Genomic DNA, 27,535 nt, shown 5'->3' on the forward strand with positions numbered 1-27,535 from the left:
CAAATCTGATTTCCCCCAATTTATCAAGAAACAGTGACCCTGGAGGACCTGTAAGACACATACCACATGAATCCTCATGAGATTGCCGTTGGGAGCCTGTACCAAAAGATCGTCCAGGTAAGGAAGCACAAACATCCCTTCTGCGATCAGAAGAGCCATTAGAGGAGCCAGTACTTTCGTGAAAACCCTGGGAGAGGACTTCAGGCCAAAGGGAAGAACACAGAACTGGGAATGGTCTGGCCCGATTGCAAAATGCAGAAACCGCAGAGAGGATTCCGCGACAGGAACGTGGTCGTAAGCATTCTGAAGATCCAGAGATCCCTAAAAATCCCCTGGAGCAAGCAGAGGAAGAATTGCCTGAATGGTCAATATCCTGAAGTGCAGAGTCTTGGTCCAGGAATTCACCCATTTGAGATTCAAAACAGGACGAAAACCCCCAGTTATTTTCGGAACAAGGAACAGAACAGAATAAGCCCCCTTCCCCTGTTCTCTCACCGGCACTCTAGAAATGGCTCCTTTCAACAGCAAATCCCAGACTCTCTCAAACAAGGCCCCCCTTCTGCCTCCTTCCACAGGCAAAGGTGTTGGACGAACACCAGTATTCGGAGGAACAAGATCGAACTCTATGGAGTATCCATTCTCCACAATGTTCAGGACCCAACGATCGGGAACATCCCTTTGCCAGGAGGACAGGAAATGCTGCAGTCTTCCTCCAACCGGCCAATCTCCACAACTTTGATTGTCTGGAGCCCTTCTTGGGAGCGCCTTTTGCAGAGGTAACAGACCTCTTAGGAGAAAATTGTGGTTGAAACCTACGCTTTCTGGAAGAAGAGGACTGAGGAACAAACTTGGGAATGCGTCTTCCACCCCTTGCCAGAAGCGGAATCCCCTTATGAGGCAAGGCATGCTTCCGTTCCTTAAAGGCCTTAGAAATAATGGCTAGCAACTGATCACCAAACAGAACCTGGCCCTCAAAAGGAAGTCTTAGAAGAGCCGCCTTCACCCCAGGATCCGCCTTCCATTGCCGCAACCATAGAGATCTCCCGGCCCCAATCACAACCCCAGACACCATAGCAAAACGGGAAGGGGTAACATACTGAGGAAGCTAGGTAGATTCCGCCCCCACAGGCTGAAACGAAGGAAATCCCAGATTGTCCCGCACATGAACCAAAACGTTCCACATCTCCTCATGAGACACATATTTGCCTCCGGAAGAGATAGAAGGAACATCCCCCTCTGAGGAAAAGGAGCCAGCAGCCGCCACGAAGGCTTGTGCAGCAGAGGGACGACTGGACTGGACAGCACCAGCCTGGAGAGTCCTTGAGACAGCCACCTCAATCATATCTTGAACCTCCTCCCGAGACATAAGAGGAGCAGTTCCGTCGATAGCACCCCTGTCCACACGTGCTGACTGTAATGGAACAGGAACCCCCCCTCCTCAGAGGACAAAGAGGAGGAGAGAACACGTCTCCGCTTAACACCCTTCTGCCCTGACATCATGGAACAAAAGAAATTCCCAAATCCACCCCCAAAGCTTTAAAAAAGGGAGAAAACACCACCCCCTCACACCAATTAATTTGCATCAGAAGGAGGCCCCCAATCAGGAAATCCCCCAAAATATACAAAAAAAGTGTGCCCAAAAGCTCGCCTTACCGCATAGATGGTGAAAATCATGCAGCCGGGAGCCCGTGCTGCTCCGCGAGACGGTGACCCGAAAGCACAGCCACAGCCGCAGCCGCAACAGCCATGCACACATCGCCGCAGCCTCAGCCCAGCTAGGAAATCGCCTCCAGAAGCCCTGCAACTGGCAGCGAGGAAGAACGAAGCCCCCCCAGGCCACACCAAGGAGGAGAAAAAGGTAAGTCTAGGGATAGACAAAAAGAAACAGGAGTGGCCTGGGGTGGGGGGGACTTTTTAAAAAGAGAGGGGAGGGGTCTAGATGAGGCAAGGGGCCTCTTATTGGTTACTAAGGAAGGCGAGGGAGGGACGGGAGGTAATACACGTTCTCTTCCTCTGCATGCATCATATGAAGAAAAGACAAGATAAACATGTGGTAGAACAGTATACATCTAACTTCAAAAACGATGATGCTGCAGGCGACTAGGCTGAAACTCATACATGAAGGCAAAGCCCAGGTCTTTGTGAAGTCACAAGCAGCTATAAAATTCCTCAAAACTGTGGTGCTGGAGCATCACCCTGCCACATAGGCTCTCATTATCCTAAAGACACTACTGGATTTGGGTGGCAGAATCACTTGTACTGTGGGGGACTGAGTCTGAACCCACTACAGGTGACACCTGGCAGCCTAATCTGGGTTTTGCTTTGGTTAACTAGCAGTGCCTCATCTCCACCCAAGAGCAGGGATGATTGGGCAACCGAGCACATGACACAATTGACTCCTCAGGGAAATCGTGGTCACTCAGATCTCATCCGTTTCTCTCAGTTACATTAGTCTCACTTATGCAAGGGCAATCAGAGGCAGAGTATAGTTCAATAAGGTTTTATTGAAGTAACTGCATCTTAGATAATAAAGCATGCATTGCAATAGCTAGGAGGATGAAGCATGACAGGATTAAAATTGTGACAAGGAGCGTGAAACATAAAAATAACGCTATCATATGGTCACTATGATCATTAAGAATAGCTCCTACCGAGGCTATGTTAGAGCACAGCATGTTAAGCTCTAATTATGCCCTTTAGGGTCCCCTGGTAAGACATCATCCCTCATATCTGAGCAAGAGGCCTGTAGTCTACATAAGCAGCTGCAGCGAAGCACTCAGCAATCAGCATACAGTCATGGTCATCTGGCTGGAATCTCCCTCTAACTGACATGTGCCAAAGTAGTGTTTTTATATTAAAACAGCTGATGTTCCAAGAAAGGATCCCCACGTAAGAGTGTGAATGTTTCTGTGAACATTAGAGACAAAGTGTACCACTTTTGCGGCAACCTATCTTACTGCGGCCTTGAGAAAAGCACAGAGAGAAATAATTGTCTTGTTTAAGCACACAGTGCTGGCCTAGGCAAAGAACAGCTAGATAGAGAAAATAAAACAAGACCGCAAATGTGGCTATTGTTAAAATAATAAAACAAAGCTGATATAAAACATGTCTAGGTTAAAGCGCACAGCGGCAGGCCTAGTTTGCTCAAATAACGTGTATGAAGCTGTAACTAAAACAGCTACACAACAAACCCATGCAGCTCTGACATGAGCAAATTCAGTAATCAACATGGAATGGTCCCCCCTCTGATGATGCCCTCACAGAGGGGGAAGCTAGTGATGTGGAGGAGAGCTCCCCCTGACCATTCTCAACCCTAGAATCCTCCTTTTGGAGATGAGAGGCCAATGGCTGAGGACCATATGTTACACAGACTAGATAGAGGAGTGCATATTTCATATTTAACTGATGCATGACCTTTTTTACTGTGACATATGCCCCCTACAACTGTTGAACATGGATGGTGTAGTCAGGGTAAAGGTTAATATCTTGGCCATCTATCATCCTGGGCCCATGCTTCCTCGCAGTCTGGAGGATTACATCCCAGTCTCGTAAGTTCATCAACCGTGCAATAATCACTTGAGGACTTGCTCCAAGCAGTGGGGGGCTCACTGGACTCTGTGAGCACGGTCAACAGAGAAGAGCTTTGAGGGGGCTCTCCTCAGGACCATTCCAGCCATTCTCTACACTCGCTTGGGAACCACCACCAGACGTACATTGTGGCAACAGTACCTGGCCTCTGCATCCTCAAGTTTATTCAGTTATTTTTCCATAGTAGGGACCCTCTGGTTAAGGTAATTCACCTGCAGCCTTCAGTCACTTTGACATGGTCAGCAAGCTTCCTTTGGTCGTTTCTGAGGAATCCCACTTCCCTAGCTATTGTCGTGATTTGTGCCTCTACAGTCTTTTTAGTATCTTTTATTACTTCCAATATAGCGGCTGTGTGCGTAGCCAGGGTCTCTGATTCATCCACCATTTCCTGGGGTCTCCCCGAAGTGCTCCATTTGAGGGTCCCTCCTTGGTCTCCCTTAGTTTAATCATGTTTACGTGCAGAGTGTCTACACAAATACCCCCCGGTGGTAATTCCAAGTGTCTTTTCAGAACCCTGTATACCCTTCACTCAGGATTCTCTAGGGAGGAGTTGTCTGCAGAAGGATCCACTGCATCTTTATTGCAAAAGCTACAGGTGTTTAGGTCCACCAGAAAACCCCAACAACCTGTGGTCCTGTGCATGAAGCACCCTGCAACGCAACCACCTTATCTAGAATGTCCATCCAGGACTCACCCTAATAACGGAGTTCTCAAAATGCTCTCTTACAGCCCATTTTTCACAGTCTTTTTCTCAAGGGGTAGAGCCAGGGAGGGAGGAGTTGGCCCAAGCAGGGAGGGCACAGATACTATTAATTGAGAGGTAGATCCATCGCCCAAGGTGCCAAGGCTATATCTCGCCCTTTACCAACAAGCCATTATTTTAGTCCGTTTAAGGGCCGGCTGCATGCACATTCCAAAACACTCTCCTCCTCTTATTCCCCCTGTGCAACACAACCCCTCACAGTGCCTATGGCTCCACAGGGCACGAAAGACTAGTTTGTTGACAATCAATACATTTCAGCTCTGGCTGCCGCATCAAGGCCTCCAAGTGGCCGCCATCTTGTTTTTGTTGCACCCACCTCTAGTGTGCCAGCGCGTCAACCCAGCAGTCTCGGGCCTTTCCACCACAGGGGGCCAGGATAAGGAGAGAGACAATACACCCCGGCCGGTCCATGACTCCCAGGAGCACCTTCCACAGCAGCCGAGTATGACTGTCTGCGTGGATACTGCTGCTTCTCCCCCCTCTGCATACCACTCCTCCAGGTGCTGATGCAGGTCTCAGGTCACTCCAGGCATCGCTTGAACTTCGTCACTGCCCGGGCGATTAGGGCTCCAAAGGTACACTAGCACCACAGAGTCTAGCAGCGTTCTTCCGTCCCCATAGGCTACACTGCAGTCAGCAGCACCTGCAGCAGAATTGAGTGGCCACCATCTTACAGCTCCATCAACCAGTTCGCAGCAGGCCGACATGACTGCCGAAACGGCCAAAATCAGGTCTGAGGGCCCCCCTCCGTACCTGCGAGTGCTCTGGAGGGGAGGGCACTGACTCAAAGGGCTTCACTCAGCCCGAGACTAGGATTATGTCTACTATTTCCACGGGCATGGACAGGAGCTTTAGACTATGCATCTGACTCCATTCCAGGCTTGGCCGAGACCCTGTCGTGTTGCACAGACTGGTTGTCATTGACACAGCACCTCTATTGGGAGTGGATAAAATAATACACTACTTTCCTGTTGGGGGTGAATTTTTCAGTTGATTTTAAGAAACATGATGACCAGCCTGCCTTTTAGAACTGCCCTGCAGGAACCTACACTCAAGAGAAGCAATTTACAAACTAGACAGAAAATACAAGGGACCTCCTCCAAAGCGTGCCGGGTGATGTCCCATCATACATGTCATGCTACCTGTCAGTCCTAGTAGAGGTTATAGGTAGAAGGTATGGAGGACTATAAGTACCGATGCTCCTAAAACAAAGAGGGCAGGTGACTCAGATCAATCAGTGCTATACTTGACAGACTGTGGAGGGAACTTGAGAGTTAGATGATAAATATACCAGGGCAGGAAATGCTGGGTACACTGAATACACAACTCCTGGAATTTTGGGAACAGACACATAGTGAAGGATGCACTTGCATGCTATTACCATAAAGAGAAGAGGCCAAGGAAAACACCAACTAAATTACTTATCTGAATTTGGCTTCTCAAGAGATACTGGAAATTGAGACTGAGAAGTGACAGATATGCAGGACTAACCCTAACATTACTGCTGCCTTTGTCTGATACTATGCCTGACTATATATGGCTGAATGAATGAGACAATTGTGAATGATTATTTAGAAAGCAACACATTTCCCTGGCTGCAGGACCATGAGCGTGAACAGCTGATGCAGCTCATCATTGAGGCTCAAGTGAGAAAGGCAATAAACAATATGGCTTAGAACAATTCTCCGGCTAGGGATGGTTTAATGAACTAACTGTAGAAAGAATATGGAAACTGCCCGGTATGTTTCAGGAGGCAAAGAAGGGGGCTCTCCTGTCTACGATAAGCAAGGCATTGATTATTACTATACTGAAAACAGGTTACAGACATAATAATTGGTCATCTTGCATGGAAATACTCCTGACAGAAGCGCCAAATCCCATGACTGTTATAGATGCGATAACAGTAGTGTATGCAGCAGTTAGAGACTGTCTCTTTGTAGTAGGCAACCACCCCAATAAACGTAAATTTGGTTGGTACGACAAAGCCTGCTATGATGCAAGGGCAAATCTAAAGATGGCTACCAAGACCCACCCTAGAGATTGGGCTCTCGTAAAAGAAGCGAGAATAAGGTATAAAAGGACCCTGAGGGATAGTAAGCTAAAATATAAAGATAAAGCCTGGGAAGAGTTAGAGCGTGCTACAGCTTTGAAAGACCCCGGCCTGTTTTGGAAGGTGGTGAATAGAGGTTCCTTTGAAACAGAAACCACCGAGGGCCTTGGATGTAATATAGCCCTGGAGGCCTGGGTAACTCATTTCTGTAATATATTTGAGGGTACCCCCCTAAGTAATACACAGGAGAGTGTGTATGATGTGGGTCCTAACCTAGCAATCAGATTCTCACTACAGGAGGTTATTGATGCGATACAGAGTTGTGCGCATAATAAAGCTCCGGGCCTGGACTCGATCCCGATGGATCTCCATAAAGCTAACCCTCAGTTATGGGCACTCATTCTCCTAAATGTTCTCAATGCAGCCGTAACTGTGGGCATCCCTGCCTCTTGGAGATTGGCATGCATAGTCCCAGTGTTTAAAAAGGGTGATCGTAATGATCCTAAGTCTTATCGCCCTATCTCACTGTTGGATTCCTCTGGGAAGATTCTGGGACGGATTATCCTAAGGCGTCTGGAGGCCTGGATGATAGGAAATGATATTTTAAGTCGAGAACAGTATGGCTTCAGGGAAGGCCTCGGTACGCAAGAACAGTGTCTCAATTTACTGATGATAATCAACAAATACACGCTGGCCAGGAAAGGTACCCTTTATCTGGCTTTTATGGACCTCAGCTGTGCTTTTGATAAAGTGAACCGGTCTTTATTATGGGAGAGGCTAACTCAGTTAGGGTTGGACCCTATTATTGTAGAGCTTCTCCGATATCACCATTCAGGGACAGTAGCAAATGTGAGGGTGGGCCCAAATGGGGAATGCTCGGAGGCTTTCAAGCTTTCAAGGGGTGTGCGCCAGGGGTGTGTCTTGTTCCTTCTATATACTAATGGACTGACAAATTTTCTGATGGAACACTGCAGGGATGTCCCGAAGGTGAAGGGTATTGATATCCCTGTGCTGACGTACGCGGATGACGCAGTCCTTATGGCCCGCACGATGAATGGTCTCCGAGAATTAGTTAGAGCTTATGTCGTCTTTATGTCAGCTTTAGGACTGGAGGTCAATTTTACGAAGTCGCACTTTATGGTTTGTGGAAAACCTATGAGTAGGGTAGGTGAGCTAAGGGTGGAGGATCAAGTTATTAGCAGAGTCCACGAGTTCCCATACTTAGGGGTCCTTTTTGATGAGAAAGGATTTTGGAAACCCTGTATTGCTAGAAGGATTGTGCTTTTTCATGCAACAGTTAGTGCAACCTTCGACTTTGCGGCTAGGGTAGGTAGCAAACCGATCAAACCCCTGCTTGAAATCTTTAGGCGGAAATGCCTACCTGTCCTTCTGTATGGTTCAGCACTTTGGGGGTTTAGGGATACCCGAGCCCTTATGGTGGAAGAAAATCGTTTCTGTAGAAGGCTTCTGGGTGTTGGTCAAAATATTCCTGGATTTTGCCTCCACCTGGAACTGGACCTTGAGTATGTACAGGACACTACCCAGCTGGCTCCCCTTTTGTTATGGATTTCAGTTTGGAGTAACGAACATGCCTCTCTTAATAGGGATATCCTAAGGGATTGTTTGGCTTGCGACAATGTAAAACATATTCCCTGGCTGTCGCACATAAGGAAGATGGCACATGACCTGGGGCGGCCTGAATTGTTTGATTATCCCGAGGACCTGACTAGCTATGATAAGAAATGGGTTAAGGATAACTTTCAGAGAATTCAGGAGACCAAGAGGGAGGGGGAGGCTCTAAGGAAAAAATCGATCAGGGAATTTACTATGCTAAAGATGTGGGTGGGTCCTGAGCGATATCTTTTAGAAATCAAGGATGTGAGGGAAAGATCTCTCATAACTCGATTTCGCTTGGGGATCATTAGAAGTAATTTGTGCTTCCCCCTAGGTCAGTATGGGGAGAAATGTATTAGACCCTGCCCCTGTGATGGGGTGTCCCATCAGACTTTGATCCATTTTACACTGTTCTGTGTCTTTTATGCACCATTTAGAACCCGATTCCTACTACCGCTTCTTAGGCCTAAGGGTTTTGTGCAACACCGTCCTGCTTTCATGTGGCTGCAAACGGCCTCAGATGTACTGGTATGGAAGGGCCTGGGATAATTTCTGAAGGGAGCTACTACTTGGCGCAAAAAGGTAGAATGTTTAGAATGATCTCATTTATTTTTCTTCAGTTTTTATGAATGAGGTTTTTATCTTCTTCTGTTTTTTAAATTTTTTTTATATATATATATATATATATATATATACATGTTTTTATGATGGGTGCTTTTTATATATGGTTTTTATTGGTATTCTTATAATGTTTTGTTGATTATGTGTTGTAATGGAGGAATTTTTTTATACCGAATAAAGCTTCTTCTTCTGGTCATCTTGCAAACCACTGTCAATTATAAATAGAAGTTATAAATATAGACGTGGAAATTCTAGCTAAAGTTAGCACTACAAGACTGCTGCCCTATTTGCCCAGGTCGGTTCTACCGGATCACACCAGTTTTATACTTGGACATGTAACTGCTAACAACCTCTGCACTTCCTTACACATCTCCATCAGATTAACCCTGAGATCTGAGCAGTAGCAGCCCTATTAGCAGAAAAGACGGCATTTGATTCACTAGAAGAGGCCTTCATTTTTGCAGGATTGTGTTAAGGCAGGGTATATTAGGATAGATCTTTTTCTTATACTTGCACCTATGGCTCGAGGGAAGATCAAAGGTTACACATCGCCATACACGGAGACAACAAGGGGCACAGAGCAAGGCTGCATGCTGTCTCAGCTGTTATCTGCTGTAGCTATAGAGCTAATGGCCTGCATTCTGAGACCACACCATTCTCAAAAGGCCTGCAAATAGGTCCCCATTGATTCTTAACATCAGTATACGCAGATAATATTCTAATATACGTCAGGGAGTCAGCCCACAACCTTTTTGCCATCTTAGTGAGTGTTTGATTTGGTCTCCTATCAGGCCTGAGAATAAATCAGAATAAATGGGAGGTGATCCCTTTGGTCCCTAACAACACTAGGCCAGACATAGAATTCCCGCTGCAATGGAAGGAGGACCTAGTGCCTACTTGAGAATACGGCTTCATAGCGATATGGGTTCTATACTCGGAGATAGTTATGGCCCAGTCTCTCCGTGATGGAGGACATCATTGTGAAGTGGCATCACCCACCTTCTCACCCCACGTCCAGTGGGGAGAGAGGCCCTCCTGAAAATGGTCATACTGTCAAGTAGCTCTACCTATTTGTAAACATCCTGATCCCCACTCAACAGATCAATTTTAAGACACTAAGCACAATGCTGATTTGACTGATACAGCAGGTGGGAAGCCTGAACTGGAACACCTTGAATCTGCGTTAGAGTAAAAGGGAATGTTTGGTCCCTGATACTGAATTACAGAAGTATAATTCTGAAAGGCGCAAGCTCAGTTTGCATATTGTTGGTAGCATTTGGCGCCTCCTGTGTCCCACCTAGTGATGGAATCAGAGGCGATGTTACCTTGCCCTCTGCCAGCAGTGATGGCAGGCCCCTTTCCTGGGCTAGTAGTTCACATCAACATGGCACCCTGTACTGGGTGGGCATGAAGCCCTCTGGTGAAGACTGCAAGTGTGGAAATTATGCATTGACCAGATTCCAACTGTTGCATAAACCCCAGCTGCTGGCTACACTGGCAGAGAATGCATGTATGTAACTTGCACAACTGGGACTGACCAACATGGACGATATATTCAGGTGACACATTTTTAACACTTCCCCAAATTAACTCGCTAGGCAATACCTTCATGTTTGATACTTTGTTACACTACAGATTCACACATATTCAGCAAGCCCATGTTCATCCTTCTCACAGAAATACCACGATGTGGTAACATGCCTTTGGTCAACATTGTCTAGATAAATCCCACAATATAGTACCACTGCAAATTCCAGAACACTAAGAGATATTCCATCGAGATGGCACTGGGACACATACCTACTATTAACACAAACAGAAGAAGAATGGCAACATTCGCTGCCTACAGACCCACAACATCTCACTGAATAGTAAACACAGACTGCTACACTACTGATATTTACACAGTTTATATTAATCCCTGTTAAAACTGAAATAATTTGAGCTGGGCATGGACACGGAGCATCCTTGATGCTACCAGGCAGAGGCAGATTTCCTACATTTGCCGTGGTCATGCCCTGGTTTGCTGAAGTACTAGCAGCAAATGTGTAACATTATTTCAGAAATGACTGCTCAGACAATAGCACCGTCTCCTTTTCTATCACTCTTGGGCAACATTAAAGAACCGCTTGTCTCCATAAAACGAAACTCAGCTAGGGCTCTGCTGATGGACAAAAGACAGAAGGCAACCTGCTGGGGGCCAGAGCCCTTACCTACCATTAAAGACTGTATAGGCGTATTGTGATGATATGTCAGACATGTATGCAACACTGTTGCCCCTTACATCACAGCCCAGGAATATCTGGGCCCAACTCCGATCATATTTGAGGGAAGCCAGAAAAACGGACTAGATGGGGTAGGATTAAGTGATGGAAAGGTTGGAATGGATTATTGGTGCTAAATTATTAACTGTGCTTCAAGACGTTTGTCTTGCCACATATAGATATAAAGGTAGGTATCACAAAGGAATACAAAACATAAATGTAAAAGCCCAAACAAATACAAGACATGAGTTTAAAGGCACAAAGAAAGATGCTGTAGGTATAGATATTTTACTAACAACCACTACCACAAGATCAAGTACATGGCCATAGCACCACACGTGAATTTGACCAAATGCTCTTTTGCTCAGCCTTGTAGTTAGCACAGTGCACTGTCCCTGCATGTTTGTGGTTTCATCAGATGAGTTACCTATACATTTTCATGCTTCCATGTTCATTAATTCCAATACACGGTGAGCCAGTTCACACATAGCCTTTCCAGTTGTTGCGTTACAGTTCACCACAGTCTGTGACGGCCACATCAGCCACATTTCTAATCATAACAGAGCGCTTATCTGCAACATTCAGGTCCTGTGATTTATCGAGCTGTATTGCGAATATTTCAGCTTCCCCGATTTCTTCAGCAATACCTTGTTTAAATAATGATGAAGTAATATCAATGAAGCAATTAGCAGTTGTTTTTGAAATTAGAATAACCAGAATATCACATCATTCGTAATTTCATGTTTTACTCTTTGCATGATTTCCTCGAGGTCACCTTTCAGTAATGAATCATTTTTTTAAGATACTCAATAAGTTCCAACTAACTGCCATGATCAAATGTTTCACGGTTCATATTTTTAAGTATAGTCAGCTTCAGCAGTTGCTTGCTAGCTCAAACCTCGTGTGCCAATCAGTTTTTTACTTCTCTTTCTCGCTCTAGAATGGCACATTTTCTTTCGACTCGTTGTGCAGTTGTAGGTTTCTAAAAAATGAGATAGCCACATTGCTTGACCATACCATGGCGGATTCTTAAGTTGAAGTTTGTGATCTTCATACTCGTCAGTTCTTTGATACATAGGCCTTGTATCATCACAGCCGTCATTAATGAGAGAACATATGTCTGTCTGGTTTGCTAAGGGCCAAAAGGTCAAACACGCCATGCAGAAAAAGGCATGGGCTTTGCCTGAATAAGTCAGCCAGTGCCTTAGTTGCATATTTTTTGCTGGTATAATTTTTTAGAATTCTAAGTAAGGCAATCTGGTTGATATAGGTGGATTAAAAAAAAAGACATTGACATTTTCAGGGGATGACATGATAAACCACTGTTTATCGTCAGCAATTTCATTTGAATCAGTCACATTCACATCCATCACCACTATTCTCTCAACTATTGAGTCGTCTTGAAATCTGAAAGATCTTCATAGCTTTCTTTTCTAAAGCAACCTTCAGTAGACTCCTGTGCGGTCTCATTTACAGCTGCATTACTGCCCACTTCAGTCCTTCCACCTCTAGCACTTTGTTCAGCAGATTCAGTGCTGGTGCTTGAGGAAATAAACTCTTCACCGCTTTCAGGTGTTTGTTTTCTTCATTTCCATATTCTTTCTTGGCTCCTCCTTTCTTATGTGATTTCCTCTTTCTAGCACCTTTCGTATCCATTGTGAAATTCTAAAATGATAGAATGATTTTCACAGTCAATGCTAGCTGATACAACATTTGAAATAAAGCTTTCTTATATTCTATCATAAGAGCAGGTAAACGTTCTAATTCTCTTCTACGTCTAGTGCACCAGATTAAAGTCAGCTGGGGCTGAAAATATTTTAAATAAAAAAGGGCGGGCCATGTCACCTGTGGGCCTGGGTAAGTAAGTATAAGATAAAAAGAGGTCCATTGCGGGGAAGTATAAGCCTTGACTTCAGTGGCTGTAGTACAATAAACCCTCCCTAAAGGTAAGGTTTTGTAAATTAACTTTATTTGAATACCTTTTTATAAGAAAATACATTCCTTTGCAACAAAATTGCCATATGTCAATCCAACATCACATGATATCAAAAATTCAAAAATAAAGACTACAATAAAAGTATATATAGGTGCTCCTATCAGGTGACGGCACAGTGAAAGTAAATAAGTGAACTTAAAGTGGACCCGTGTTATTTACTAATACATACATCAAAATGCGGCTGTCAAGGTATTTATGATTCCACATGTGACACCCATATCTTGAGAGCCGCAGGTGCTCAACTAAGAAATTGTAAACAGTCCATATTTAATACTGTCTACATTTCGACCCCAGAAGTAAGTAAATTACCAACGGGTCATCATCAGGACCAAGAATATATACAGGAGATACCTAAAAATAAATTCTATGAAGGCAAGGTAAACAACCTAAGGTCCTGTTTCACCAAAAGCTCCAAAGACCCCTCAGATGCTATGCAGGCTATTCAAGCCAGAATAAGTCTAAATTCCATATCACAATCTGCCAGTGTGTCTTAAAAGTAGGAACAACAACTAGGAAGGATTCTGTGATGAAACCCAAAGTTACAAATGGAAAGTTTCTCTGAAGAAGGCAGGAATTAATCAAGTCTCTTGGCAAAGCCAGATCGACTTACTGGTCTTCACCTCACTAAAAGCCGGGGCACCATGTAAGACCAGCTTTCAAATGCTCAGCTGCACGTAACATGCACGCCATGTCTGAAAATGGTAAAATAGTTATATTGCATGCGTGCAAACTACTAAACTGTTTACATAACAGGTGCAGTAAAGAGCATATTTAAGCAGGCTTATTCCCTCAGCTGCTCAGCGTCTCTTAAATGTGGAGCCATATTAGGTACTCAGAGACAGAATGGACAACCATTCTAAAGAATAACTACAATATTATCTTAGCCTATAATCCCATGGCTAAAGCACCATTTTGGCCCAGCACAAAAAAGAACATGCAAATGGACGGGTCTACCTGGACAAGAAAAGATCCCAAAGACGCACTAAACATTGCACTACACATTACACATCACAGAAGAGTAGTTTTCTGGTAGCCAATGAGATTACATTTTACCAGTATTGAGCATGAAACTCACTCACTAATACAGACTGGCAAGTACACAGAAACCTAAAGAGGCTGACAATTGTCATGCGCTACTCAGCTCAGTCTGACATTTCTAGCTACAGCATATGCCAAGGTACACAATGTGCAGGCTCCTGCCCTCTCTCCTCAACAACATAGAATTTTAGTATAGATGTGTTTATTCAGTCCTACACATGGCATAAAAATCTAAGGTCTAGGTTACAACAAGAAACAATTACAACGTGACCACCTTCTATGGGCAGGCTGAGGCACAGGTCAACTTCACATCGAGGCAGGGGCACACAATGGTAGAAACAAGAAAAATAATGTACCTGCCAGTCATATATAAGGATACTAGGTAAAATCTGACTTGTTCAGGTGTAGAACAATTTTGTTTTGGGACTTGTAAGCTGGATTCATGCCAGGGGAAGGACTACACAGCACTTCATTTAAGTTGAGGTCTTTATTTTGTTTTTATTCCAAACAGTTTTCTATTTGTAGCATATTAGGCATATAGAAAATCAAAATAATACATGATAAGCAATATATACATTGAACAATCCCTGCTATGTGTGCCATAACATAAAACTGGAATGATAACAGTAAGCATTTTCAAAATGTAGATGCAAGAAATCCATTACATACATTAATCTCTTAGATACATTGTGCATGGTCTGTATAGTGGACAACAAATATTAACTTAGCTTGTTGATCATCATAGCTTTTTAATGTTCCAAAATGCGGTGGGTCTTTCTGGTTACTGAATAGACACCAACAATTGGGTATGGTTCCCAACATCAATTTGTTACTCATTTTGTCAGTTGGTGCATTCAGCGTGTGTAATCCAAGAACGAATACCAGATCTCATATATTAAATAAAAAACATGAATAAAATAAGAATAATACTAAGTGAACATAATCAAAGCAGAAAAGGCACTAATTGGACATTGCAGCTATTGGAATAGGATTGAGAGACACAAGATGTCAAAGCTAGTTAGAATCGTTTCAGCTACTGAGGTTTTCAATTGGGGGCAGAAGTATTTTAGGACCCAGAACAATGTCTTTTGCAAAGGATGGCACAATGTAGTGAGTGTAGGAAGCTGGTTCTTTATATGAGATATATCATGCAAAGTGTCCTAGAGTTCCCTTACTATTGGGAAGGGGCTTCCTCTAGCAATCTCAAGGTGCTCTTTTTAGGGATAGTGTGGTCGAGCAGCCTTAGGCTTATCATAGAGGAGTGTGAGACATCTGCAAATACACAAATAGTCAATAAATAAGACACACGTCTCAAGAAGGAGATCCACACCAATTTACAAAAATAACAAGTATCTTTATATATGTTTAGGCACCAGAATCAATACGACCAGGTAAGCAAGTTTTTCAAGGAAAATACTTTCAGGTTTCAAAAGTCAACACTTAGTGCATTTTTCAGAAGAGTCAATGTTATCCATGGAGAGAAAAACAAGTGCTGCACTCAGGTATAGTACATCGACTTAAGAGGCCAATCTCCTGGATTTTAGGTAAGTAAGGGGCAATGGTCAGGACCACACCAACAGGTCACATTGGATGGCACTGAGGCGGCCAGGTGCAGCGGTGTAGTACGGCGTTGAGTGCCCAATGTTACTCTTTGGAGATTAGTCCATTTGAAAAGATGCTGCAGGTGGGAACTGAGGATCCAGTCAGGGGGACCCAACAAATGGGTTCCAATCTTCGAATGTCCGGGAATGTGGGGACACCTTGGGCCTCATTCCGAGGCAGGCGGGAACCGCCATATGGCCGCTCCGCGGTCGAAAGACCGCGGAGGCCATTCTGGCTTTCCCGCTGGGCTGGCGGGCGACCGCCAGAAGGCCGCCCGCCAGCCCAGCGGGAAACCCCTTCCCACAAGGAAGCCGGCTCTGAATGGAGCCGGCGGAGTGGGAAGGTGCGACGGGTGCAGTTGCACCCGTCGCGAATTTCAGTGTCTGCGAAGCAGACACTGAAATTCTTTAGTGGGGCCCTCTTACGGGGGCCCCTGCAGTGCCCATGCCATTGGCATGGGCACTGCAGGGGCCCCCAGGGGCCCCATGACACCCCATACCGCCATCCTGTTCCTGGCGGGCGAACCGCCAGGAACAGGATGGCGGTATGGGGTGTCGGAATCCCCATGGCGGCGCAGCAAGCTGCGTCGCCATGGAGGATTCCTGAGGGCAGCGGAAAACCGGTGGGAGACCGCCGGTTTTCCTGTTCTGACCGCGGCCAAACCGCCGCGGTCAGAATGCCCTGCGGAGCACCGCCAGCCTGTTGGCGGTGATCCCGCCGACCCCGGCCCCGGCGGTCCTTGACCGCCGGGGTCGGAATGACCCCCCTTGTGTCCTCTTCTTCCCAGGTGACGGGTACAGAGGTGCTTTAAGGCATCAGATTTCCTCCACAGGAGTACTCTCAGTTGATGGGCCACCATGCAGAGGCTGCAGGCGGCAGTGAGTTCATAGTAAGCAAGTCCAAGGTGGGCTTTGTCTCTAGAGGGCTGGGGAACCACGCTGGCACCATTTGTCCACTTCAACTCGGGCTGCACAGCACAGGTGCAGTGGTGCTTTCAGGTGCCGGGTTTAAGGCTGTCCGGAGTCCTCACGGTTTGTCTTGGGCTGCCTGCAAGATGCAGGGAAGCAGCTCCGCTGCGCCACAGGAGTTCCTGGGTCTTTGCTGAAGGGGAGGCTGGCCTCCCAGGAGTGTGGAGGCACAGCAGCTTGCAGGACGAGCTGACCTTGGTGCAAATCGGCTGGAACAGCAGACAGGCCGGCAGGGCTGGGGCCAAGTCAGATGCTTCTTCCTCAGTCTTTGCTTTTGTGGCTCTTGGGTGTCCTTCATCTTCGTAGGTCAGCAGGAATCTGATGTCCTGGTGCCAGAGCCTCCCCTAAATACTGCATTTATGGGCGTTTCGGGGAGTGCAGGGTAGTAGCCAATGGGCTAATTCGCCCTGGGGCCACTACACCCCCTCTATGACCTCTTCCTGTGGAAAGTGGGCATAACCCTGTCCCATAGTGGGCATAACCCTGTCCTAAATCTGCTAACACCAAGATTGTAGATTGCTAAAAGTTGTGTCCACATCAAGCAGCTCACCTTAGGGGTGGGACTGACCTGAGGGGTGGACACACCTCTCTGAATACTAAATCTCCTGCCTGTCCTGGTGCCAAACCCACCATGGGGCAGGGGAGTCTGCATCTCTCCTGTGAGTGAAGCCCCCTGCCTTGGAATGCACATTTGCGGGTCATCCTGTTGGGTGGGGTGTGTAAACACCTCTCCCAGAGCAAGCCTTGTTTATGACCACCCAAGCAAGAGCAAAGGCTCTTACCTTTGGGGGGGTCAGACTTGTGTCTGGTGGTGGCAGTGTGGCTATAACTGATCAGTCCGCACAAAGGGAGATGGTAGGCTTTCAGGGACACCTCTAAGGTTCCCTCTTGGTGCATGTATTAATAAATCCATCACTGGCATCAGTGAGGGTTTATTAACATGAGATGTTTGATACCAAACATCCCTAGTTTCAGTGAAGCTATCATGTAGCTGGGGAACTCGTAGTGACCAGTGTCCAGCACATGCACTTAAAATGGCTTCCCTGTTCACTCAATATATCTAAGAATCAACAAAGACATAGCAGGAGCATATCTGCTCATGCAGATATGTCCTCACATGTAATATAATGCACCCTGCCTTAGGGCTCAAAGGCCTGCTGTAGAGGTGACTTACTTATATTGCAGGCAGTGTTAGGGGGCATGGCACACAGACTGTGTGTCATCTCGTATTTTCACTTTTAGCTGCACCAAGACACTCAGCGGGCAGCGGCAGTCTGCATGTGCTCTGTGAGGAGTCCCTGAGGGTGGCACAATACATGCCACAACCCTTAGGGACCCTCTTTGGTACCCAGGCCTCAGCTACCAGGGGTATCATTTACTAGGGACTTACAGGGGGGGGTCAAAGCTATTGACAGCTGGGGAAGAATTGCACAGTTTTCGGGAAAGAGATCTGGCACTGGGGACCTGGTTAGCAGGAACCCAGTGCACTTTCAGTCAAAATTGCATTGAATACCAGGCAAAAAGTGGGGGTGGCCATGTTAAAAAGGGGCACATTCCTACAGTGATGTATAGGAGATGAGATGAAAAGGCATCTCTCCTGATGCTGAAATTGAATAGTTAGATCCTATTCCTTCATCTTCCTGTACCTTCACCTTAAAACGTCAACAGGGTTTAGACAGCTTATGCATCTGTGTTATGGTTGAAGTAGCATGTAGACATTCCTTAGTCAACCGTATCCTGAGGAGCACTTCTTCTCCTCCCATGTGGTTTTGCACTTTGCACGCACACACACATACACACATACAAATGTATAAATATAAATATATATATATGTATATGTATAGTTAGGACCTAGTTTCCATAGGAAGAGCGTTTTTTTTGTTTTTCCTAATTACTTTGGCCCCATCTGATGAGTCTTCATAAAATTTTAAAAACTTGTGTGCCATTGAATTCAGCTGCCATCTGAAAAGTTCAGGTGATGAGTCAGGCGGGGGCAGGAGGGTCCCTGAACCCTTTTCCCCCAACCAATTTTGCATCGAGCAGGGGCAAAGAAAAAGAAGAGGGTCCCAAAATGTTGACTTCCTATGTTAATTCACACAGGATACTTTTCTCTTCAAAAGAGAAAAATCAGCTGAACGGAATTACACCAAATTTGTCAAGAAGCTAGAACTTTACTCAGAAAGTGAGCTTTTGTGATTTTGTGTAAATCTGTTCAGTATTTGTCGAGAAGTTCCTTTTTAAAAGGTGCTTGAGTTGGGCATGAAAGGGTTAAAAAGTTATTTATATCTGGAAGGCTGGACCCAAAGGAGACCCATTTACCGAAAATTAAAATAATAGGGCCTTCTGATTGGCTAAGGGAGCTTTCTCTGCTGTCATCCATTTCGGTATCATGGTACTGGTACCACAATATCGAGTGATTTGATTGGCTTGCCGCAATACTGAAAAAATGTTTTAGCCACTATTGGAGGACTAGGGGTTAAAATTAAAAATGAATGGAGTTTTAATAGATTTTTGTGCACAAGCACCAACGTAACACATGTGATAAAAACCAAAGCAGTTAAATCATTGCAGGTGTTCAGTGTTCTCATACTACGTCGGGATAGTTACTCATGATGACCCACAGATATTTTCCAAAGAAGTTGGCAGAGTTGCTTCTAGGAGCAGCTTATTAAAACAATTTTGGCAGGCTGGGGCCTACCCAACAAACTAGCTAAGTAGGAGGCAATAGCCAATCATGCAGTCAGTGTGCAAACTATTGCAACGAGGTTGTGATAGTACCTCCTGGGTTAGTTCATAAAATTAATCTGATCAGGTGGGGTCTACCATACCACATTAGTATCCTCTCCTTCACTGACTTAATCAGTGCAGGCTGGACACCAGTGGTGTACAAATTCCCTAAAAATTACCAGGACTGGATTTTATAAAAGCATCTGTAATCAATACAATACAGAACACATAGACATAGATAAAGCACCCATGACAGATCAGGACTGCAACAGGCACGTTATATCATAGGAAACGCTTAATATTCTATGGACTCTAATCCACTCAGTACTACAAGGAAAAGGTAGTAAATGGCTACAGAGATTTGCCAGATATAGCTGAAAACCAACACTGCAAGTTCTGATCATCATTTTGCTCTAAATCAATAGTAGTAATCTCAATCAAATGTACTGAATGGTGACTGTAATGAGATCATCCAATAGACCATACACATACCTTCTCTTTCTGCGTTTCCTTCCCTGCTAGTCACCCAAGACTCACAAAGCGGTCAACCCAACTGCTGCAGTCAGCACTGAAGTGGATTAAAAACTATAGATGAAAATCTAGTCTAACTTTTAACCTGCAGAGTAAAGGTATAATTGCCAGCTAAATACAATCATAATGTGTGCAATTCTCACACAACTTCTTCTATCACAGTTATAAGTGCTGCGACCAAAGACCAGATAAAAGCTTCTATCTGCATGACTCTTACATGTCAGTTATAAATAAGATCCCTATTGAATGTGCATGAACCAAAAAATAGGCATTAACGTTTTCTGAAATCTAAGTAATTTGTTATTCCAAACACAGAGCTATACTACATCTTTAAACGTCCATACTTACTTAACAAAATGTCACTTTATGATTTTCTATATAATAGAATTTAAACTAACCCCACAAATAATGGGGTGACAGACTATGCACAAATGAAATGATAACCAGACTACAAGTAGCATGAAACTAATATTTTATACATCAACTCCTAGAGGTAGCAGTGGTTAGACGTTGTCGTACATCCACAATCAATGCTATATTTCTTATATATTCTTAAGTCTGTGAAGAACAGAAGAAGGTCATGATTAAATGCAACCCTTATCTGACTAAATCACTGACTGTCTCTTGGAGTAGCTGCTACATATATGAAAAGTGATTTAAGCACTAATACCCATAGCATACCATCAATTCAAATTCTGGTGGGCGGCACCAGTTTGCTTCGGCCTATCACAATGACAAGAACACTCGGTCACACTACAGTGGCCGTCAGAGTGGGGACTGGCCTTATAGGCCTTAAACAACCAGAGACTGCTATGTCTGGGTAAGAAGGCCTGTTAGGCAGTGCTTTAAATGGGCAGGTCCGATATTGAGTTCCTGCTCTACTTTAATTTGAAAGGGGGAGTACTTGCACTTCCCAGCACTGCTGCCATATATTTAATGGAGTACTAGGACTTCTAAGGAGCAAATAGGAACTCTAAGTAGTGAGTACCTGCAATTCTAAATTTTCACTTAAAAGCCCTGCTGTTAGGTTCATGTGGTAGGGGGGGCTATTAGATTTTTGCATTTTCTTCACACCTCAAAATAGGTAACTTGTAAGGTGGCAAACCCAAAATATTTATGAAGACCAGATCTACCAGAATTACTGCATTCTGGAAAGCAGCTAAAACACGTTTTCAATGTATAGATATTTCTGAGAGCTGCTGCGACAGCTGCAAGAAAAGAGACTCAATTAGTCCTAAATATATTTCAAGCAATTTCTCAAGTGATGCTGAGTAACAAAGATACCTACTCATCCAATCAGCACAGTGACTTTTCAAGACTAAATGCCGCAGCCACAGCTCACAAATCAAGGCCTGACTGGCGGAATATCGGATTACAGACACCGGGAGATGGAATATGAAAATGCACTTCTCTGAACTCTCCTGGGAACGGCGCTCTCTTGAGGCGGAAGAGAGAGCTTACACTAACAGTGTTTCCTATAACTGTTTTCTGCTCTCTATCTCTCAATGACTTCATTATCTAATTTGGGAAGAAACAGACCGTGTTGTGTACTGCGCGGAAGCCAATCTCCGGATGAGGAGGTTTTAGTTTCTCTGTCGGTTCTCATTACCTCAGCACTTGACTGCTCTCGTGAGACACCCAGTGCAGAGCATTAGCAGGAAGTGGAGGTGTGCCCAGTGAGTGGAAACTGCAATCTCCTCCCCGAGTGGAGTATCTCCCCTAGCCATTGAAAGTGACTTCGATGACTTCAGACCTGCCAACCTGGGAATAATTTCTCATGTGTGATAATACTAAAATGTGCTTTGAGACGGCGAGGCTCCGCCATATGAATGGTCTGGGCTATGGATCAAAGGGAGGGCATAGTATGAAGAGAACCCGCACCTACGCCCAGCTAAAATGGGGTACCGGGGGTGGCATCCTACTGATGTCCACCCCTGGGAATATTCGGGCGGGTGATATGAGCCAGACAATTGAGGTATACTCATTGGTCACTTTGGACTCGTGGGTGGGGTTATGGTGACAGTTTTCTGTCACTATCTCTTAGGTTAATTCCCTTCCTAGTGGCGGTGGTCCTGGAGGTTTGAGCTGTTGTAGGAGGCTGGCCTGGCTTATAGTGGGTACCCTGTGGTACTTACACCCTGTGCCAGGTCCAGTTATCCCTTATTAGAAGAATAGAGGTGTTTCTAGCAGCTTAGGCTGATAGAAGGTAGCTATGGCAAAGCAGCTTTGGCTGAACTAGGAGACATGCAAAGCTCCTACTATACCACTTATATCATATAGCACAATATCATAAGAAAACACAATACTCAGAGTTACTAAAAATAAAGGTACTATATTTTAGTGACAATATGCCAAAAGTATCTTAGAGGATACCCTCACTTAGGAGGTAAGTAATATACACAAATTATATGTACACAAACCCAAAACAGGTAAGTAACAGTAAGAAAAGTTGTGCAAACAATGTAGAATCACAATAGGATGCAATAGGTAGACATAGGTCTAGGGGCAACACAAACCATATACTCTAAAAGTGGAATGCGAATCATGAATGGACCCCAGACCTATTGGAGGTTGTAGAGAGTCGCTGGGACTGTAAGAAAACAGTAAGGGTGTCCAAGATACCCCACCCCAAGACCCTGAAAAGTAGGAGTAAAGTTACCCTACTACCCCAGAAAGACACAATAGTCATGATAGAGGATTCTGCAAGAACCACAAGCACCAGCAAAACACCAAAGACGGATTCCTGGACTTGAGGACCTGTAAAGGAAAGGGACCAGGTCCAAGAGTCACAAAAGTGTCCGGGGGGGCAGGAGCCCACTAAACCCCGGATGAAGGTGCAAAAGGGCTGCCTCCGGGTGGAAGAAGCCAAAGATTCTGCAACAACGAAAAGGGCTAGGAACTTCTCTTTTGGATGGAGGTTGCAGAAGTGTTTCCAGGCAGAAATACCGCAAACAAGCCTTGCTACCTGCAAGAGTCGCGGTTGAGGGTTTTGGGTGCTACTGGGGACCAGGAAGGACCAGGATGTCGCTCCTTGGGGGAGGAGACAGAGGGGGCGCTCAGCAACTCAGAGAGCCCCCGCAGAAGCAGGCAGCACTGGCAGAAGTACCAGAGCAGGCACTTAGAAGATCTTTGAGCTCAGAGTCACAAAAGGAGGGTCCCACGATGTCAGAGTCCAACTCAGTGAGTTGGGCAATGCAGGACAGAGTGCTGGGGACCCAGGCTAGGCTGTGCACAAAGGAATCCTTGGAGAAGTGCACAGAAGCCGGAGCAGCTGCAAATCATGCAGTACAGAGGTTTGCTGTCTGGCGTGGGGAGGCAAGAACTTACCTCCACCAAATTTGGACAGAAGGCCACTGGACTGTGGGAGACACTTGGACCCAGCTCCTGTGTTCCAGGGACCATGCTCGTCAGGATGAAAGGGGACCCAGAGGACTGGTGATGCAGAAGTTTGGTGCCTGCGTTGGCAGGGGTAAGATTCCGTCAACCCACGGGAGATTTCTTCTTGGCTTCCAGTGCAGGGTGAAGGCAGACAGCCCTCAGAGCATGCACCACCAGAAAACAGTCGAGAAAGCTGACAGGATGAGGCCCTACAATGTTGCTGCTAGTCGTCTTGCTACTTTGTTGCGGTTTTGCAGGTGTCCTGGAGCAGTCAGCGGTCGATCCTTGACAGAAGTCGAAGAGGGAAGTGCAGAGGAACTCTGGTGAGCTCTTGCATTAGTTATCTGAGGAATAGCCCAGAGGAGAGACCCTAAATACCCAGAAAAGGAGGTTTGGCTACTGAGAAAGGAGGCTTGGCTACTGAAAGAGGTAAGCACCTATCAGGACGTGTCTCTGACGTCACCTGCTGGCACTGGCCACTCAGAGCTTTCCATTGTGCCCCAACGTCTCTGAATCTAAGATGGCAGAGGTCTGGGGCACACTGGAGAAGCTCTGGGCACCTCCCCTGGGAGGTGCAGGTCAGGGGAGTGGTAACTCCCCTTTCCTTTGTCCAGTTTCGTGCCAGAGCAGGGCTGGGGGATCCCTGAACCGGTGTAGACTGGCTTATGCAGAGATGGGCACCATCTGTGCCCATCAAAGCATTTCCACAGGCTGGGGAGGCTACTCCTCCCAGCCCTTCACACCTATTTCCAAAGGAAGAGGGTGTAACACCCTCTCTCAGAGGAAATCCTTTGTTCTGCCTTCCTGGGACTGCGCTGCCCAGGCCCCAGTGTGCCAGAAACCTGTCTGAGGGGTTGGCAGCAGCTGCATTGGAGACCCCGGAAAGGCAGTTTGGCAGTACCCGGGTTCTGTGCTAGAGACCCGGGGATGCATGGAATTGTCCCCCCAATACCAGAATGGTATTGGGGTGACAATTCCATGATCCTAGACATGTTACATGTCCATGTTCGGAGTTACCATTGTGACGCTACATATAGGTAGTGACCTATATGTAGTGCACACGTGTAATGGTGTCCCCGCACTCACAAAGTCCGGGGAATTTGCCCTGAACAATGTGGGGGCACCTTGGCTAGTGCCAGGGTGCCCACACACTAAGTAACTTGGCACCTAACCATCACCAAGTGAGGGTTAGACATATAGGTGACTTATAAGTTACTTATGTGCAGTGAAAGATGGCTGTGAAATAACATGGACTTTATTTCAATCAGGCTGCAGTGGCAGCCCTGTGTAAGAATTGTCTGAGCTCCCTATGCGTGGCAAAAAAAATGCTGCAGCCCACAGGGATCTCCTGGAACCCCAATACCCTGGGTACCTAGGTACCATATACAAGGAAATTATAAGGGTGCTCCAGTGTGCTAATGAGAATTGGTAAAATTAGTCACTAGCCTGTAGTGACAATTTTAAAGCAGAGAGAGAATATAAACACTGAGGTTCTGGTTAGCAGAGCCTCAGTGATACAGTTAGGCACCACACAGGGAACACATATAGGCCACAAACTTATGAGCACTGGGGTCCTGGCTAGCAGGATCCCAGTGGCACATATCAAACACACTGACAACATAGGGTTTTCACTATGAGCACTGGGCCCTGGCTAGCAGGATCCCAGTGAGACAGTAAAATCACCCTGACATACACTCACACACAGGCCAAAAGTGGGGGTAACAAGGCTAGAAAGAGGCTACCTTCCTACAGCTGTCATTTTGTGCCTGGTATTAGGCCTTGTTGAGATTGTGAGGTAGTGTTAGGTTTTCTCGGCTATTCATTAGGCTTTCTAGTTAGTAGTAATCATGGCGAATAAAAGTCAGGCAGTAAGGGATGCAATAAAAGTTTTGTACGGGGCTGGGAGAGAGGACTTATTACAGCCTGATGTGTTGTCCCAAGCTTGGGTGGGTTTAACCTGCCCAAAATGCTCTGTGGCGAGTGGGGTGTCTGCAGTGGTATTGGCATGCTCTTCTCCTAAAGCAAAGGTTAAAGCAAGAGTAGCGCGTGGGGAGGCTGATAATTGTAAGGTCGTGCGTAGCAGGGGCCTATTGAGTTAGCACAGCATGTAGTAATCACTCAGAGACATATACTGGTTTAATGGTCACGAAGAAAGCCTCCTCAGACCTTTTATTTACTCCTATTGCACTTCGCAGGTCATACCATCTCGCATCCAAACTCTGGGGAGATTCATACGTAACCCTTCCCCGAGTGTGCATCATGGGCATGCTCACGATGAACACAACATTCCTCCTTAACCCAAACAAAAACACAAACCTAAAAAAAACACAATTACACTACAGTTTGTTGGAACAACACACAACGAAAAACACAACTGGCTGTTAGTCCATTACAAACCCTTGCAGGCGTGTCGAGCGTGGTGGTCTGGGACGTAAACTGTATCGCTCAGTTCCTTATCTCTGAGGCAGTGAGTTGATTGGCATCGATTCAGGCGCCTCTTGAGGTAGCTCTCCAACTGGCTCAAAGTTCTTTTCTTCCGAGTCCCCCAGAGCAGATAACTGAGAGTTTGTGACACTCACCTTGGGACCCAGAGATGGGGCTCCATTGTCAGGAAGATCCTCTGTATTTTGTCCGTCAGATTCAAATGAACAAGCAATTGGAGACCCATTTGCCACTGCTACCTCACGATCCGGCATACGAAACAACTTGAAGAACGATATGTTCCTTGTGATGGTGTCCTGATCCTTGGTAGCTGTCACCATCGTGCCCTTGAGTGCACTCACTACCCAGGGATCTTTTTCAAAAGGCAGCATAATCTTGCTCCCTCCTGTCTGGTTTTTACAAGAACATAATCCCCAATATGGATTTCTCTCCTCCGCGCTCTCCTTTTCCTTGATACATTATCATTTTTTTCCTTTCTCCTTGACAGCGCCTCAGTCACTCTATCATGGACTTTGGACGACTCATGCACTCGAGGGATGGGGTCCCTTACCAGCTGATTCATATACAAAGAACTAGGCGTTACTCCAGTGGTAGCATGAGGAGTGAGACAGTACTCACGTAAGAAGGCATATATGGCACAGTCCACATTTTAACCACCTGCAACAACAATTCTTAGCACCTTATTAAGGGTCCTCATGAAGCGTTCTGCTTTTCCATTCACCTGGGGCCATCAAGAAGTGATCTTCCTGTGAATGATGCCCAGAGACTTCAAATATTCAGCGAACTCCTGGCTGGAGAATGGAGGTCCATTGTCAGTTCGAATTTCATGCAATAGCCCATGTGTGGCCATGATATTTCCCAAACGGGGAATGGTTTGGGACGCAGTGTTAGACTCCAAGACCTCAACTTCGGGATATTTGGAAATATCATCAATAATCACAAACATGTGACGACCATCTGGCAAACTCCCAAAGTCTGCACTGGCTCTGAACCATGGTACGGGGTGAATTGTCTCGGTGATGATCGGCGGGGGAGTTCGGCAGGACCAACAGCTTGACACATGGAGCACTGACGCACTGTTCTTTCAACCTGGTTATCTAGCCCCAGGAACCACACATTGCTCCTTAAACCCGACTTTGTTTTGACCACACCTTGGTGTGATGAGTGTGCTAACTCTACTACCTGACTCTGTAGAGAGGCTGGAATCACAAGTCTCGGACCCCTCAGTAGACATCCTTCAGGAGACACAGCCAGCTCATGTCTGATTTTCTGAAACGAGGACAACGTCATCTGGCCCTCCACAGTCTTTCAAGTTACATGCTGAAGAACGTTATGCCACTTTCCAGAAACCACTGCTGATATCACCAGCTAAAGACACTCGTCACTATCTGTGGCCATTTTGATTTCATCCATCGATATAGGCAGTGGTCTTGACCTTTCTACCACTAACCGCACATATTCCTCCACCTTGTCCGCATCAGCGATCTCCCTCGGAGTGGCAGGCCGGGCATGCCTAGACAGATAATCTGCTGGATTGAGAGAGCCAGGCCTGCAGACTACCCTGAAACGGTAATCCTGCAGCTGCAGGATCCACTTCTTGATTCGTGGTGGAGGTTTGGAGGAGGATCCATTAAAAAGAGGTATAATGGCTGGTGAATGGCTGGCCATACAAATAGAGATTAAATTGCTGGCAGCCCCAGTGCACTGCAATAGCCTCCTTTTCAATTTGAGAATAGCGTTACTCAGTCTCTATCAAGGCACGGCTAGCATATGCCACAGAATCCCACTCTCCATCCAGTTGCTTTGCGCCAACACCGCCCCCAAACCAGTGTGGCTGGCATCAACCAATAATTCTGAATATTTATTGGGTTTGAAATAGACCAACGTGGTGTGCTCTGATAAAGCTAGTTTGGTGGCCTGGAAGGATGCTTCTTGTTCAGACCCCCATTCCCA

This window comes from Pleurodeles waltl, chromosome 12 (assembly GCF_031143425.1).
Source record: "Pleurodeles waltl isolate 20211129_DDA chromosome 12, aPleWal1.hap1.20221129, whole genome shotgun sequence".
NCBI lineage: Eukaryota > Metazoa > Chordata > Amphibia > Caudata > Salamandridae > Pleurodeles > Pleurodeles waltl.